Raw genomic sequence first — 12,177 nt, 5'->3', positions numbered from 1 at the left:
ACACTTGTCTAGAAAGAAAAAGAGATACATTGTTAAGATGTGTGCAAATAGAGGATTCTTAACTAAGTTCAAAATGTACAACTACAATATAAAGAGGCAGTGAGAGGACAGATAGAGTGCTTACCTTGGGAACTCTGTCACTATGAGAGTCAAATAGGGTGAGAAACATAAATGTATTTCAAAAGTTTTAATAGAAGGAGGATATGGATGGTCTCTGTGCTTCACTCCCAAGCCCATCCCTGGCAGACATCATTAATCAATTGCATCACTTTCTCATTGAGCTTAGATAGACTCTCAAAATCTTCTGAAAGATCACCAACATCTTATTGGGACTGACTTGGTAAGTGGGAGTGTATTTGCCATTTTTTTGTTTGTTTGTTTGTTTGTTTAGAGTAAACTTCCTGAGTGGGTAGTTGAGAAAAACAGCAATTTCAGATCTTGTATCTAAATTTCAGATGTCAATAACTTGAAGAAAATACATAAGATTCATAAAACATTATAGGGAATTGCCTTCTTTCATTCTGTTCTTCCTTCACCCTTTGTGGCACCTCCAGAAGAAAGATTTGAGAACTACCAGACACAAGTCTCTCTTCGAGGCATTACTAATCCACGGCAGCACCTTTGCTTACTGAACTCAGCTCAGTCTCAGAACGACTCCAACTCATAAAACCACTGCCAGTTGATTAAAGGTGTCACATGAAAGAATGGCTATCACTATATCATTAATGTCAGAGATCCAAGCACAGCATAATTTTTAGGCAATCACATTGTAATGACACCATGATGAAATAAATAATAAGTTGCCCAAACAGAAGGTAAAATAAATATTTTCCATTTCTCAAACAATTTTTTCCCATTTCCTCTGTCCCCCACCTTCTTACCAGCACTACCTGTAACTACTACATTGTATGTAATTCATAAATAAACTAAGCCTCCATGTGTACCTGGGTGACCTTGTCTGGAGAATTCTGGAGAGTTTCTGAGGATTTTTTCCTTGCCTAAAATTTTCCACAGTCCTGGACTTGTGGCTGCATGTTCTGCTGGTACCATTGCCCTCACCATTCGCTCTGTCTTTTCCAGTTGTTTTCTACTCTGGTTTCCTAGAAAGTGTGAACAAATGGGCATATCCAGGCCTGGGATCTGCCACTGTGGCCACAATGAATTGCTCAAACTGTCAGAGAGGAAATGATCCATTGTTAGATATTGATGAGAGGAGTTAGTTCAGCTTTGCTGAACTTTCAAAAACCCTAGCCCTGCAGAAAATCTAGTCATCCCCAAAAATCGAGTTGTGTAGGGTCGGGAGGTTTTTACCCAGGACTTCTTCATGGATCCCAGAGTCCACACTGATCTGTCAGCCACACTCCGTGGACCACAGCCCCAGGCCTTGCCACTGTTGTTAGGAGCAATTTGGAAACCAGGAAACCAAAAGTTGCCTCCAGGAAAAAAGAAGGTCCTAGGGTAAGGTGCTGTCTAGGAAGTGAGAAGTGGATTGGCTTGGTCACAGTGGGGGGTCTCTGGTCTGATGGCTCATATGAAAGCCTTACAGTTTTAGCACCAGCTGGCAGAAGGACCTTCTGCCCTGCATCTCACTGCTAACATCCTGTGGGGCCCCCCACCATCACCAACAATTAGGAGATGATATCCCCCTCACCTGAACCCCACCATCGCTGAGGTACAAATACAGCATTTACATTCTTTCCTAGACCCTTTTCCTCTTTCTTCTTGATCTTGCTGAAAATGACACAAATGTCTATCTGCAGCCAATGCATTCAGACATTAGCCTTTTCTGCTGCCAAGCTTAGATTCTGGAGAAAACCAAGCCAAGGAAAACTGGTATAATTTTTTGAAACTCATAAAATAAGCCTGATTTTTAAAAAAAATTGTGATAAAATGATTAAAAATTAATTAGGTTCCCTGGTTGATTTCCATCTTACATTCCTTGGCTCCCTAGGTCCTAGGAGACCAAATGCTATTTTCATGGTGTTTCTGTGTGCTGATTTCTTGGTTATGGGGGAAGCAGTGACTTGCCTTCTCGGCATTAGGGTGGAGGCAGCTTAGAGTCTTGCCCAGGGGAGCATGAAACTTTCCTGTTAGAGTTTTTGATTGTGTTTTTTTATTTTTGCCTGTGACCCTTTGCCTGTTAGAGGTTTTTGTTTGTTAGAGGTTTTTGTTTGTTCGTTTGTTTGTTTTCTTTCCCAGTTTACTAATTGGTAAGGTAAACTGCCTGGGGCCTGAGGTTGGGTTTGTCAGGGTCTGATCCTGTTTCCTTTGTCCTATTTTCAATAATGAACTTGAACCAAGTCACAGAAACTGGTGGCCCACAATGTACCATTTCTCACAGGGACTGGGATTCCTAGATTTGCCTAGAAACTTGGAAAAGCCAGCATTCCTGGCCCAGGTGTCTTGGGGGCAGCAATCTGTTGAAGGCAGTGGGCTCTCCAATTTTCTGCAGTCTCTCTGCTACCTGCTTTGTTCATTAGCAATTACCTGCCGGCTCTGCTGGAAGCCTCTGATCAGAGCAAGACTTCATACAAAGGAAAGGCCATGCCAGGACAGACAAACTGCTCCTGTTACCCCAAATTTCCTCAGGTTTCTGCAGGCATCAGGCTTGGGGCTGCCCCAGGGAGAAGGTGCGACCCTTAGACCGGTACCTGTATCTACCACACAAAGCTCTGCTAGCTAGGCCCTTCTCAATTTCACATTTGCTTCTCTAATTGTTTGGGTTTGATATTTTCACCTTTTTCTTCCTTCTGGGATACCCTTGTTAAAATTTTAAAACCAGATTTTACTCTTTAAAAGAGCTGGGGGAGGAAGAAAGAAAACCACAAATTAAGTCTTGCCATCCCCAAGTTTCCTAAGGATGGGTTTTGAGGAAAATTAAAGTGAGAAAAAAGGCCCTGCTCTGTCCAATACATCCCATTGCATGGGTTAAAATTCCAATTCTGATTTCCTTCTAGATGCTTGAGTCTCCAGCCACCCTCCCGACTGTTAGGCGGACTTCTGCCATCTGAAGCAGCAGATACCGCACTTAACCCTGCAAAATGTATTACTGGAGAAGATGTAGTTAGATATGCAGAAGGCACTAATTAGCACCTTTATTGGCTTAGAAAGCATTTTTTATTTTGGTTTTCCTAAGCATTTCTGACTGATTCATGGAAGACATTTGGTTCTTTGGAATATCGTCCAATAGACTAATCAAATCACATTTTTTTGTGGGGCTCTAAAATAATAGCTTTCTGCAGCTCTCTGCATATTTAACTCCTGCATGACCAGGACGCTAAGTAGAGGTGGTCAGCAATGTATGTGTCTCCATTGGCAAATTATTAACCCATATTCCTACAAAAAAGGGACTCTTATGTTCTGCCTGATTCTCATGCTCAAAACCTTAAAGCAAATGGAATGCTCAGTTCTCCCCCGCACCCCACCTGTGTCTTTTTTTTTTTTTTTTTTTGAGATGGTGCACGCTCTTCTTCCCCATTCCACTGTTGAGCCCAGTATAAGTCCTCGTCAACTTAAGCCTGAGTCTATGTAACTTCTTACCTGTGTATCTTCTTTCCATTGCCAGGAGAAGCACCAAGGTCTGCCATTTCTCACCTCACTGTACTGAGTTCACAACTCACCGAAGTAGAGATGGCAAATTTCCCAACACTGCACCTACTACCTCCAATTATTATCCTAAATTATTCATGACACCCTTTACAGGTGAACAGAGATCCCACACCCAAATCCTATTCATTTCAGTTACAACTACCTATCCATTTGAAGAGGAACTTGAGAGGACACTTCTGTGCCATCCCAGTCCTATGACCTCAAGCATGATTCCCTCTTTCTGGATGTTAAAGACATTTATAACCTGACCATGCCCTATTTAGCAGAGAAAGTTCCACCCTTGTATGAAACCAGGTCTCCAACTTGATCACTTTCCATATGCTTTCCTGCACCTGTTTAGTTTTTTTCTCATTTTGCTCACATTCCTGTTATTTCCACCAAATTAAATGTTTTTGCTCTGCCTCTGTTTTTTTTTTTTTTTTTTAAACATATACTCTTTGATTGGTTAGCTCCAATCTCACTTCTTCTGAGATTTCTCAACCTGACAACCTCATCTTCATTTTGTTCTTCCAAGATCTTTTTGTTGACTAGCTTTGGGACATTTAGAGAGAGATGATTCCTACCCTAGCAGGAATTACAATTGTTTTCAAGGAGAAAGATCACATCCCTCATAATTGGAGGCAACACAGGCAAAATGCACATAGTTAGAACCCAGAATGAACGTTATAGGTGTTCAGAAGAGAAATCACATCTCGGTGTGGAAGTCAGGGAGGGCCTCATCTTAGAGAATGCGGGACTTGGTTGAGGCCTCCAAAGAATTGTGAGGGGTTATCAGCATGGGAAGACCTTTTAGGCAAGAGGAATTAGATGAAGGAAGTTGAAGAACCAGGAGTGTAATGGAAAGAGATAAGACTAGAGGGTCTTGATGAAAAGTTGGTCTAGGCCATATTCGTATTGTGATCATCCTAGAAAGTCAATGACAATCCTAAGAGCAAGAGTCTCATATTCCACCTCTTTATACCCTTCGCCTAGAACAGGTCTTTGCTATAGACATATTCTCTTGACAAGCTTTAAGGGAACATTTATTATGTTTAATTGGATTTATTTTGATCTTTTCTTATGATATAGAGCAGAGTTTAGAATTTTATTTTCTAAGTTCTTAGTATTTAACACATTCCTCCTGGAAACAAAGTTACTCTCTTCTGAGTATTGAAGGAAAAATATCTAAATATAAAAACGGACAAATAAATTATCACTCATCAAGTAGTAAATGGCGCCAAGCAGAGCTTTGAGAGGAACTGCCTTTTTGCTGGAGAAGAGAGTTCTAGTTTTTCTTCACTCACAGTGATGCTTGGATATGTTGTTAAACCAGTGCCAATTATATAAACCTTCATGTTGAAGCATGCATTCATTATATGTCTCATCTTTGCATTGTAATGACAATGTGCTCTCATTGTCAGATAGTACTGATATCTAATTTGTTTTCTGGTGATGGAAACAAGTTTGCCACAAACCAGATGCTCTCTATGGGTTTTCTTATCCTTATATGGAATCTGAGGTTAAAAAGGAGTCAGCAGCCTGGAAAGAGCATCCATGGCCTTAGTCCCTATAGCACCATGATGGACCCCACAGGGGCTCTGGATTTCCTATTGTGTTTGTGGTTATGGTTATAGGAAGGTTTGTGGATCTTCACTGTGACCACACTGAGAATCACTTGCTTGTGCACTCGGTGATCACTAAGAAGAGTTCATCTGCACTCAGTGGTGGGGATTCCTGGAAAGAGAAAAGAGAAGGCAGTTGAAGGATGGCCAGGAGGCTCTTCCTTGTAAGCCATTCATGTACCCTGGGCAGAAAATGCCCTGGGGATAGTTAAAGTTAAAAAGGATGCTGTAAGAGCACTCAGATAAAATGCCCTACTATTCACCACTAGAGAGTGCAGACGTAAGAAGAGAACCCTTCATGAATTGCTTGAGTCTGACGTGGGATATAAGCAAGGGCAGCCATACTTCTCAGCAGTGATTGAAATGAACATGGGAAGAAGGCAGAAGGAAATGTATTGGCCCTGTTAAAAGGAGAAACGCGAATAATTTCTATCCGCAAGTAAGCTTGGGTGAGCAATGTTTCTTTGGAAGAGATCTCAAAGCCCCAAGAGCAGAGGTTCCAGAGGGGAGGCCCAGGCTTGTCCCACAGAAGGCCAGGCAGAGGCACCAAGCAGATTAGTACATCTCAGTCACTGATCATGCCTATCACCCTGTGCACCTGCCGCAGCAGCCACCTGTGAAAGCAAATGCTTGTCAACTGTATGTCCAATAAGGGGTTAAAATCTACAATCTGTGAAGAACTCCTACCCTTTTACAACAACAAAGAGAAAAATCTGCATTTGTCTTCCTTTCTTAGAGTTATCATTTCATTTAACTGCTCCCTTTGCCTGGCAACTTCTCAAAGTAGTTTCCTGTCTCCACTTCTGCTTTTATTCCATGAGAAGGGTGTTTAAGTAGGCTTTCTCCCCAGCATTCCTCTAAAACAGATCTTCTCAAGGTGACCCACAGCTCCCACTGCCAAATCTGATGGCCAGCTGTCAGTCTTCTGCATCTGTAACCCATGATCAAGAGCTGATGGTGTTGATCGCTCCCTCTTTGATACACCAATTTCCCTTCCAGACTCTTCCCTCTTGGTTTTCTGTTGCTCTCATCAACCAATCCTTTTCCTTCTCTCTTGCTATTTTTTTTTTCCGTATTTCCTGGCCTCTTCTCCATCTGCACTGACTAGCTTGGTGATCTCATCTGATCTTCTGACTTTAAACACCATCTAAATGACCAGCCACTTTCCCCTTAACTCCAGATTTTTAGTTCCAACTACCTCCCTGGCAGAATCTCTTTGAATATCTACTAAACCTCTGAATCATAATATGTCTAATATGGACTTTCTCTCATACTGAATTTCTCATCTCTTACCCCAAGACTCAAAAAATGGCCATCCATCTCCGCAGATGCTTGGTAAAACTTCATTAGAGTCCTCTTGGAGTTCTCTCTCTCTTTAATGCCCCGCATCTAATTTATCAACATATCTTATCCTAAGTTCCGAACCATCCAGAATCCAACATCCCTCTTTCTGTAATAACTGCTAGTGCCCTGGTCTAAGTCCCCATCCTCTCTACTCTGAATTATTTCATTAACCTCCCAGGGAGCTGGGGCTCCCTGATTCTACCTTTTCCATCTCCTCTCTGCCTATAGTCTGTTCTCCAAATAGCAGTCAGATAGCAGAATTGTCTTTTGTAAAAAAGAATCAAGATTATACTCCTCCTTTGTATTAAACACTTTCAAGGAGTCCTTTCTAATGCTGAGTAAAAGTCAAAATACTTACAGAGATACATATGGCCTTACATTATTTTGCTTCTAGCTAATTTTTTTTTTTTTTTTTTGTACTGGGGATTGAACCCAAGGGCGCTTAACCACTGAGTCACCTTCCCTTCCCAGCCCTTTTTATATTTTATTTTGAGATGAGGTGTCAGTAAGTTGCTTAGTGCCTTTTTAAGTTGCTGACTCTAGCCTTAAACGTGAGATCCTCCTGTCTCAGCCTCCCAAGCTGCTGGAATTACAGGTGTGTATCACCATGCTGGCTCTAGCTAATTCTTTAACCTCTGGACTGCTTCTCTCTTCCTTGCTCACTTAGCTGCAACCATTTTAATCTTCCTGCTTTTCCTGGTTCATGAAGGGCATGTTGCAGTCGCATGGCCATTGCATATGTTGTCCCACGTGCCTGAAACAATTCATTCTCCCAGAGAAGCAAATATCGGGCTCCTTCACTTCTTTTAGGCAGCTGCTAAAATACCTTCCCTGATGATCTATCTCCTGGCATGTAACATATTTACTCAATTATTTAATGTGTCTCTTACCACCACATCTATTTTCTTCATTATCCCCAATCCTAAAGGAGCACCTAGTTCGTAGGGTCATTCAATATGTATTTGCTAAAAACTGAAGAGTGGAACAAAAGAGGATCTGTCAGAACCAATATGCCTGTGTGCAGGAAAGTGGAGTTGCCAACATGTTTGTTCTCCAGTCTCCAACCTAAGTCAAAAGTGTAAAGAGAAATATGGACTGCAGGAAGAAGCTGAAAGAGTATTTCCTTCATGCATTTTATGTAACATAAAACACTAGTATTGCTGCCAAATCCCCAGGTGATGGAGTCATTTACAGAAATGAGCAATTCTACAAACCTGCAAGAACTAAAACAGTGTAAGGACTCTAACAGAATGATGATGGTGCCTAAGAGTGGAGAACAGGATGCTGAAGAAGTGTTAAAACAACTTTCTATGAGATAATGCCAAGGGGTTTTCATCAGAGTAGTAGAAGCGACAGTGAAGGGGACTTATTTCATGAAAATGCCTGTAACATCTCATAGCTCCCAGATATTCTATGGGAGATATTTTTCAGAAAGACAAAGATGATGGCACTATTTCACCAAAACTGGGAAACCAACTCTTTTTTTTTTTTTTTTGTAACATAATTGGAACTTACAGATTGGAGAGACATGATACAAATTTGAGTTAAAGGAGAGATAGGAGTTATTTATAAATGAATTTCAGAATATTTATAGATGAATTTTTTTACTTTTAGAACTGTTTTTAATTAATTTTTCTTTGAACAAAAATCTACTTCATGTACCTATAGATTTAAAAGGAATACATTTTGGATCATGTCTCAGCATAAGACCTTAAATTCAGGGAGAGCTCTTTTCTGCCACCCCAGATTGACTCACAGAAGTAAGGACAAACTGGGGATAAAATTCATGTAGTTGATTTACACCAACCACCAACTAGTGAAGTCTAGAGGCATATTAGTTTCTGGTAGAAAAAGCGTGAACTTTGAAATTAGAAACACTTGAATTCAAATCATTCAAATCATGTCTCTATCTCTTATGGGTGTGTGGTTTTAAGCAAATTTTGTAACTTTTCTGAGTATCTGTTTCCTCAATTTTTTTTTTTCCCTTTTTTGTTGGGGGAGAGTACCAGGGATTGAACTCAGGGGCATTTGACCACTGAGCCACATCTCCAGCCCTATTTTGTATTTTATTTAGAGACAGGATCGCTTAGTCCCTCACTTTTCCTGAGGCTGGCTTTGAACTCACGATCCTCCTGCCTCAACCTCCAGAGCTTTTGGGATTACAGGTGTGCACCACTGCACCCAGACCCTCGGTATTCAATGAAGTTAATCATGCTGTTTTGCTTGAGGTGTAATAGTTTTTGCAATAGTTTTTAAATATGCAATAAACACTTGATAATTAATAGTAATTACTAATCATAATACTTGTGTTATCATTACTTTTAGTCCAAAGTGTATAGAGATCTGAAACACAGTAAGCCTCTGAAACAGACAACCACCATGGAACTTTCCAATTATAAAGCAATAGTTTTTCAGTCACATCAACTTTCTAAGAGTTTAACTTCTTTTAATTTAAAATTTCTGAAAGCTAAGCAAAATGACTACTTAGATTTTTCCAGATGAATTATTTGATGTATTTATTCAGCTTTACTGATGTATAATTGACCAAAAATTGTATCTGTTCAAGGTGTACAAAATATTTTGATATATAGGTATGTGTATATATATATATATATATATGTGTGTGTGTGTGTGTGTGTGTGTGTATCTATGTATCTATATCTATCTCTCTCTCTCTATATATATATATATAGATAGATATATACACACACATGATGAAATGATCATCACAATCAAGCTCATTAACAAACCATCATCTCACACAGTTATTTTTTTCTCAGGCAAGAATACTTAAAATCTATCCCTTCAGTAAATTTAAAGTATAAAATATAGGATTGTTAACTATAATCACCATACTACACATAAGGGCTTGTGAACTTATGCATTGAGTTTGTACCTGTTGGTCAACTTGATAAATCGTTTTTTCTTTAAATTTTAAGATCTAGATGTGACCATTCTGCATTTCCATAGACACTGGACTGATATTAAAAAATAGTGTAATCCCATATAAAATTTTTAAACTTAGGACCACATTGTGATCCCAGAGAGCTGGTGCACTGGACTGACTGGAAGTTCTGGAGAAAGAAATGTCAGTGCCCCCCCCCCCCCCGGGTTGCTCTGAATTTCTTTCCAGCAGCGATGCTGATAAGGGGCTTTCCTCTCAGGCCTTGCTATGTGTGACATGTACAGTAAATCACATTGATTTTCTAGAGAGGCAAGTGACTGTACAGAAAAACAGATCTAAGTTCACATCCCAATTTCTTTACCCTTTAATTGAACTTTTTTTCAATTAAACTTAACTTTTCTCAGTCTTTTTTTCCATCTTGCAAAATTTAATTGCAGTAATATTTACCTCAGAAGATGGTTCTGGCAAATGAAGTAATATGCAGAAAGGACCTATCACTTGCACCCTCAAAGCATATTAATTTCTTTCACCTCTCAGTTCTACTGATGAAGAGGATGAAGTGCCAAAGGTTAGAGGCTTTACCTAGCGCAAGGGGGATGAATGAGGTATAAAATGGGACTCAGGAGAAACCCAGGAACAGAACCTCTGAAGCTATTTTATCTGGGCCCACTCCAAGCCCCATAGGCCCAGCAGAATGCTTTCTATGAAGGGCAGGTCCAGCCTCCATAACTATGAGAGAATGAATTTCTTGTGTTTTAAGGCATCCAGTGAGAACTAATTTGACAGGACACTTGGCTCTTGATGCCACTCCGGGTGCCAAGCCTTAGAAGTGATCAATGAGGAAAATAGCCTCAGAATGAATTCCACTTTGAATTTAATAATGTTCCCCCAAATTTCATTTTCAGAACCTCTGAAAATGGGCTTAATTAGAAATAGGGATTTTACAGGTATAATTAGTTGAAATGAGTTCATATTGGATTAGGGTGGGTCCTAAATCCAATGACCTGCATTCTTAGGAAAAGAGAAGATACACAGGGAGAAAAGGCCTTGGGAAGACAGAATAAAATGATTCAGCTACAAGCCAAGGGATACCAAGGATTTACAGCAGCCACCAGAAACTAGGAAAAGGCAGAGGAGGATTCTCCAAAGGGAGAATGATTTACTGCCATCTTGATTTTGGATGTCCAATCTCCATAACTATGAAAGAATGGATTTCTTGTGTTTTAGGGCATCCAGAGAGAACTGATTTGTTATGGCTGCTCTAACAACCTTCTGCACATTCACTCTGCATCCTATCAGGATTTGAAGAGTTTTGACAGAACAATTTCTCTAGCAGTGACCCCTTCCTCCTCCTCTGCACTTCCTTTTCCTTCCCCCACCATTTTTCTCCCTGACACCCTTCCCTTGACCTCTGCTCACCAGTTTTCCATACAGTGCTCACACCCACATTTCCCAGGGTGACTCTGGGCTTCCTTGAGCTCAGTGTGCAGCTCTTGCATCTGGGCCCAAGGCAGCACATAAAGGGGCTCATGGAAGGCTGGGTCTCCAGTTCCTCCACCTGCCTCTAACCAGCTGTGATTAAAAACCACAGCACTAGTCCACTCTGTGCAGATTCTTCATCTGCAAAGGAGAATAAGAACCAGCCATGCTCCCACACTGGCTAATAAATTTAAAAAATATGATCGATGAGAAAGGGCCTTGTCAAAAGAAAGGCTCAATTAAACTTGTAAGAAGTTATTCTATTGTTATTAAAAGTCTTGCTGGAGATGAAGGAGCTGCCAAATCCAAGTGGGGCCTCTCTGAGCTCAGCCCACCCAGGGCCATGTTTCCTTCCGTCTGAGCCTTTGTAGTCTGTTGACCTGATTCAGAGGAGGCCAGCTCATGATTTGACTTTGATTTTGGGGAAGTGACAATGTTAATACAGTTACTTACAACCCCAGAACCAGTGCCAGGTCTCATCAGCACCAGGGCAAGAGACGGTGTCAGGGCCATGGGATGCTGGCTGGATTTCTTAAGTCCTTGCATTTTTTCCTTGAGTCTGAGCTAATATGAACAGAGAGGTGTTTCAATTCAATTAATTAGAACTTTAGATATCATGGAACTTTGAGATTAAAGAAAAATGAAAATTTGGTGAGGAAGGAAATTTCCATGATATACTTAGCTGTTTTGTAGACAGTGGTCAAATTCATTTAAGATCTCAATAGAGGAAATGAAATTATTAAACCAGAAAAGTTAGTTACTAGTAGACTGATAATTTTTCCCTCTAATCATTGAACTTCTAATTTATGCCTTTTTTTCCCTCGCGTGCATTCTTTATGACATTGAATCAATTTTAAAACATATTTTTTCACATTTTAGTATCTACAAAATCAGGATGGCTTTCATTTACCAACAGTTTTTTATTTTAATCTGAGTGGCAATTAGAAGTACATTTTGTAATTGAGGGATCTCAGATTCTATGAAATATGAAATTTCATTGACGAAAGATGAAATCTGTGAGACCTGTAATTAAATTTCTTTTTCTTTTTATAATATCCTTATCAAATCTCAGCAAAACAAATGTCATGCATTTTCTGCCTCATACATACTTGCACTGTTTGCTTTAGGATTTAGTCATTTGTTCTTCCTAGAACAAATGTATCATGAGAGAAAGTGTAATTTTTGACACCAAGAAAATAGAGGATAAATTAAGAAATCAAAGTACAATACCATACAAGG

General features: G+C 40.0%; 1 protein-coding gene across 7 annotated transcripts in view; it reads right to left on the bottom strand.

Moving 5' to 3' along the window:
• The window catches only part of Itprid1 (ITPR interacting domain containing 1), a 132,679-nt gene that overhangs the window by 77,362 nt on the left and 43,140 nt on the right, over positions 1-12,177 (bottom strand). The window lies entirely within an intron of this gene.

Source organism: Sciurus carolinensis, chromosome 8 (assembly GCF_902686445.1).
Source record: "Sciurus carolinensis chromosome 8, mSciCar1.2, whole genome shotgun sequence".
Lineage (NCBI taxonomy): Eukaryota > Metazoa > Chordata > Mammalia > Rodentia > Sciuridae > Sciurus > Sciurus carolinensis.
The sequence above is the reverse complement of the archived record's forward strand: the minus strand, read 5'-3'. Positions and strand labels throughout refer to the sequence as shown.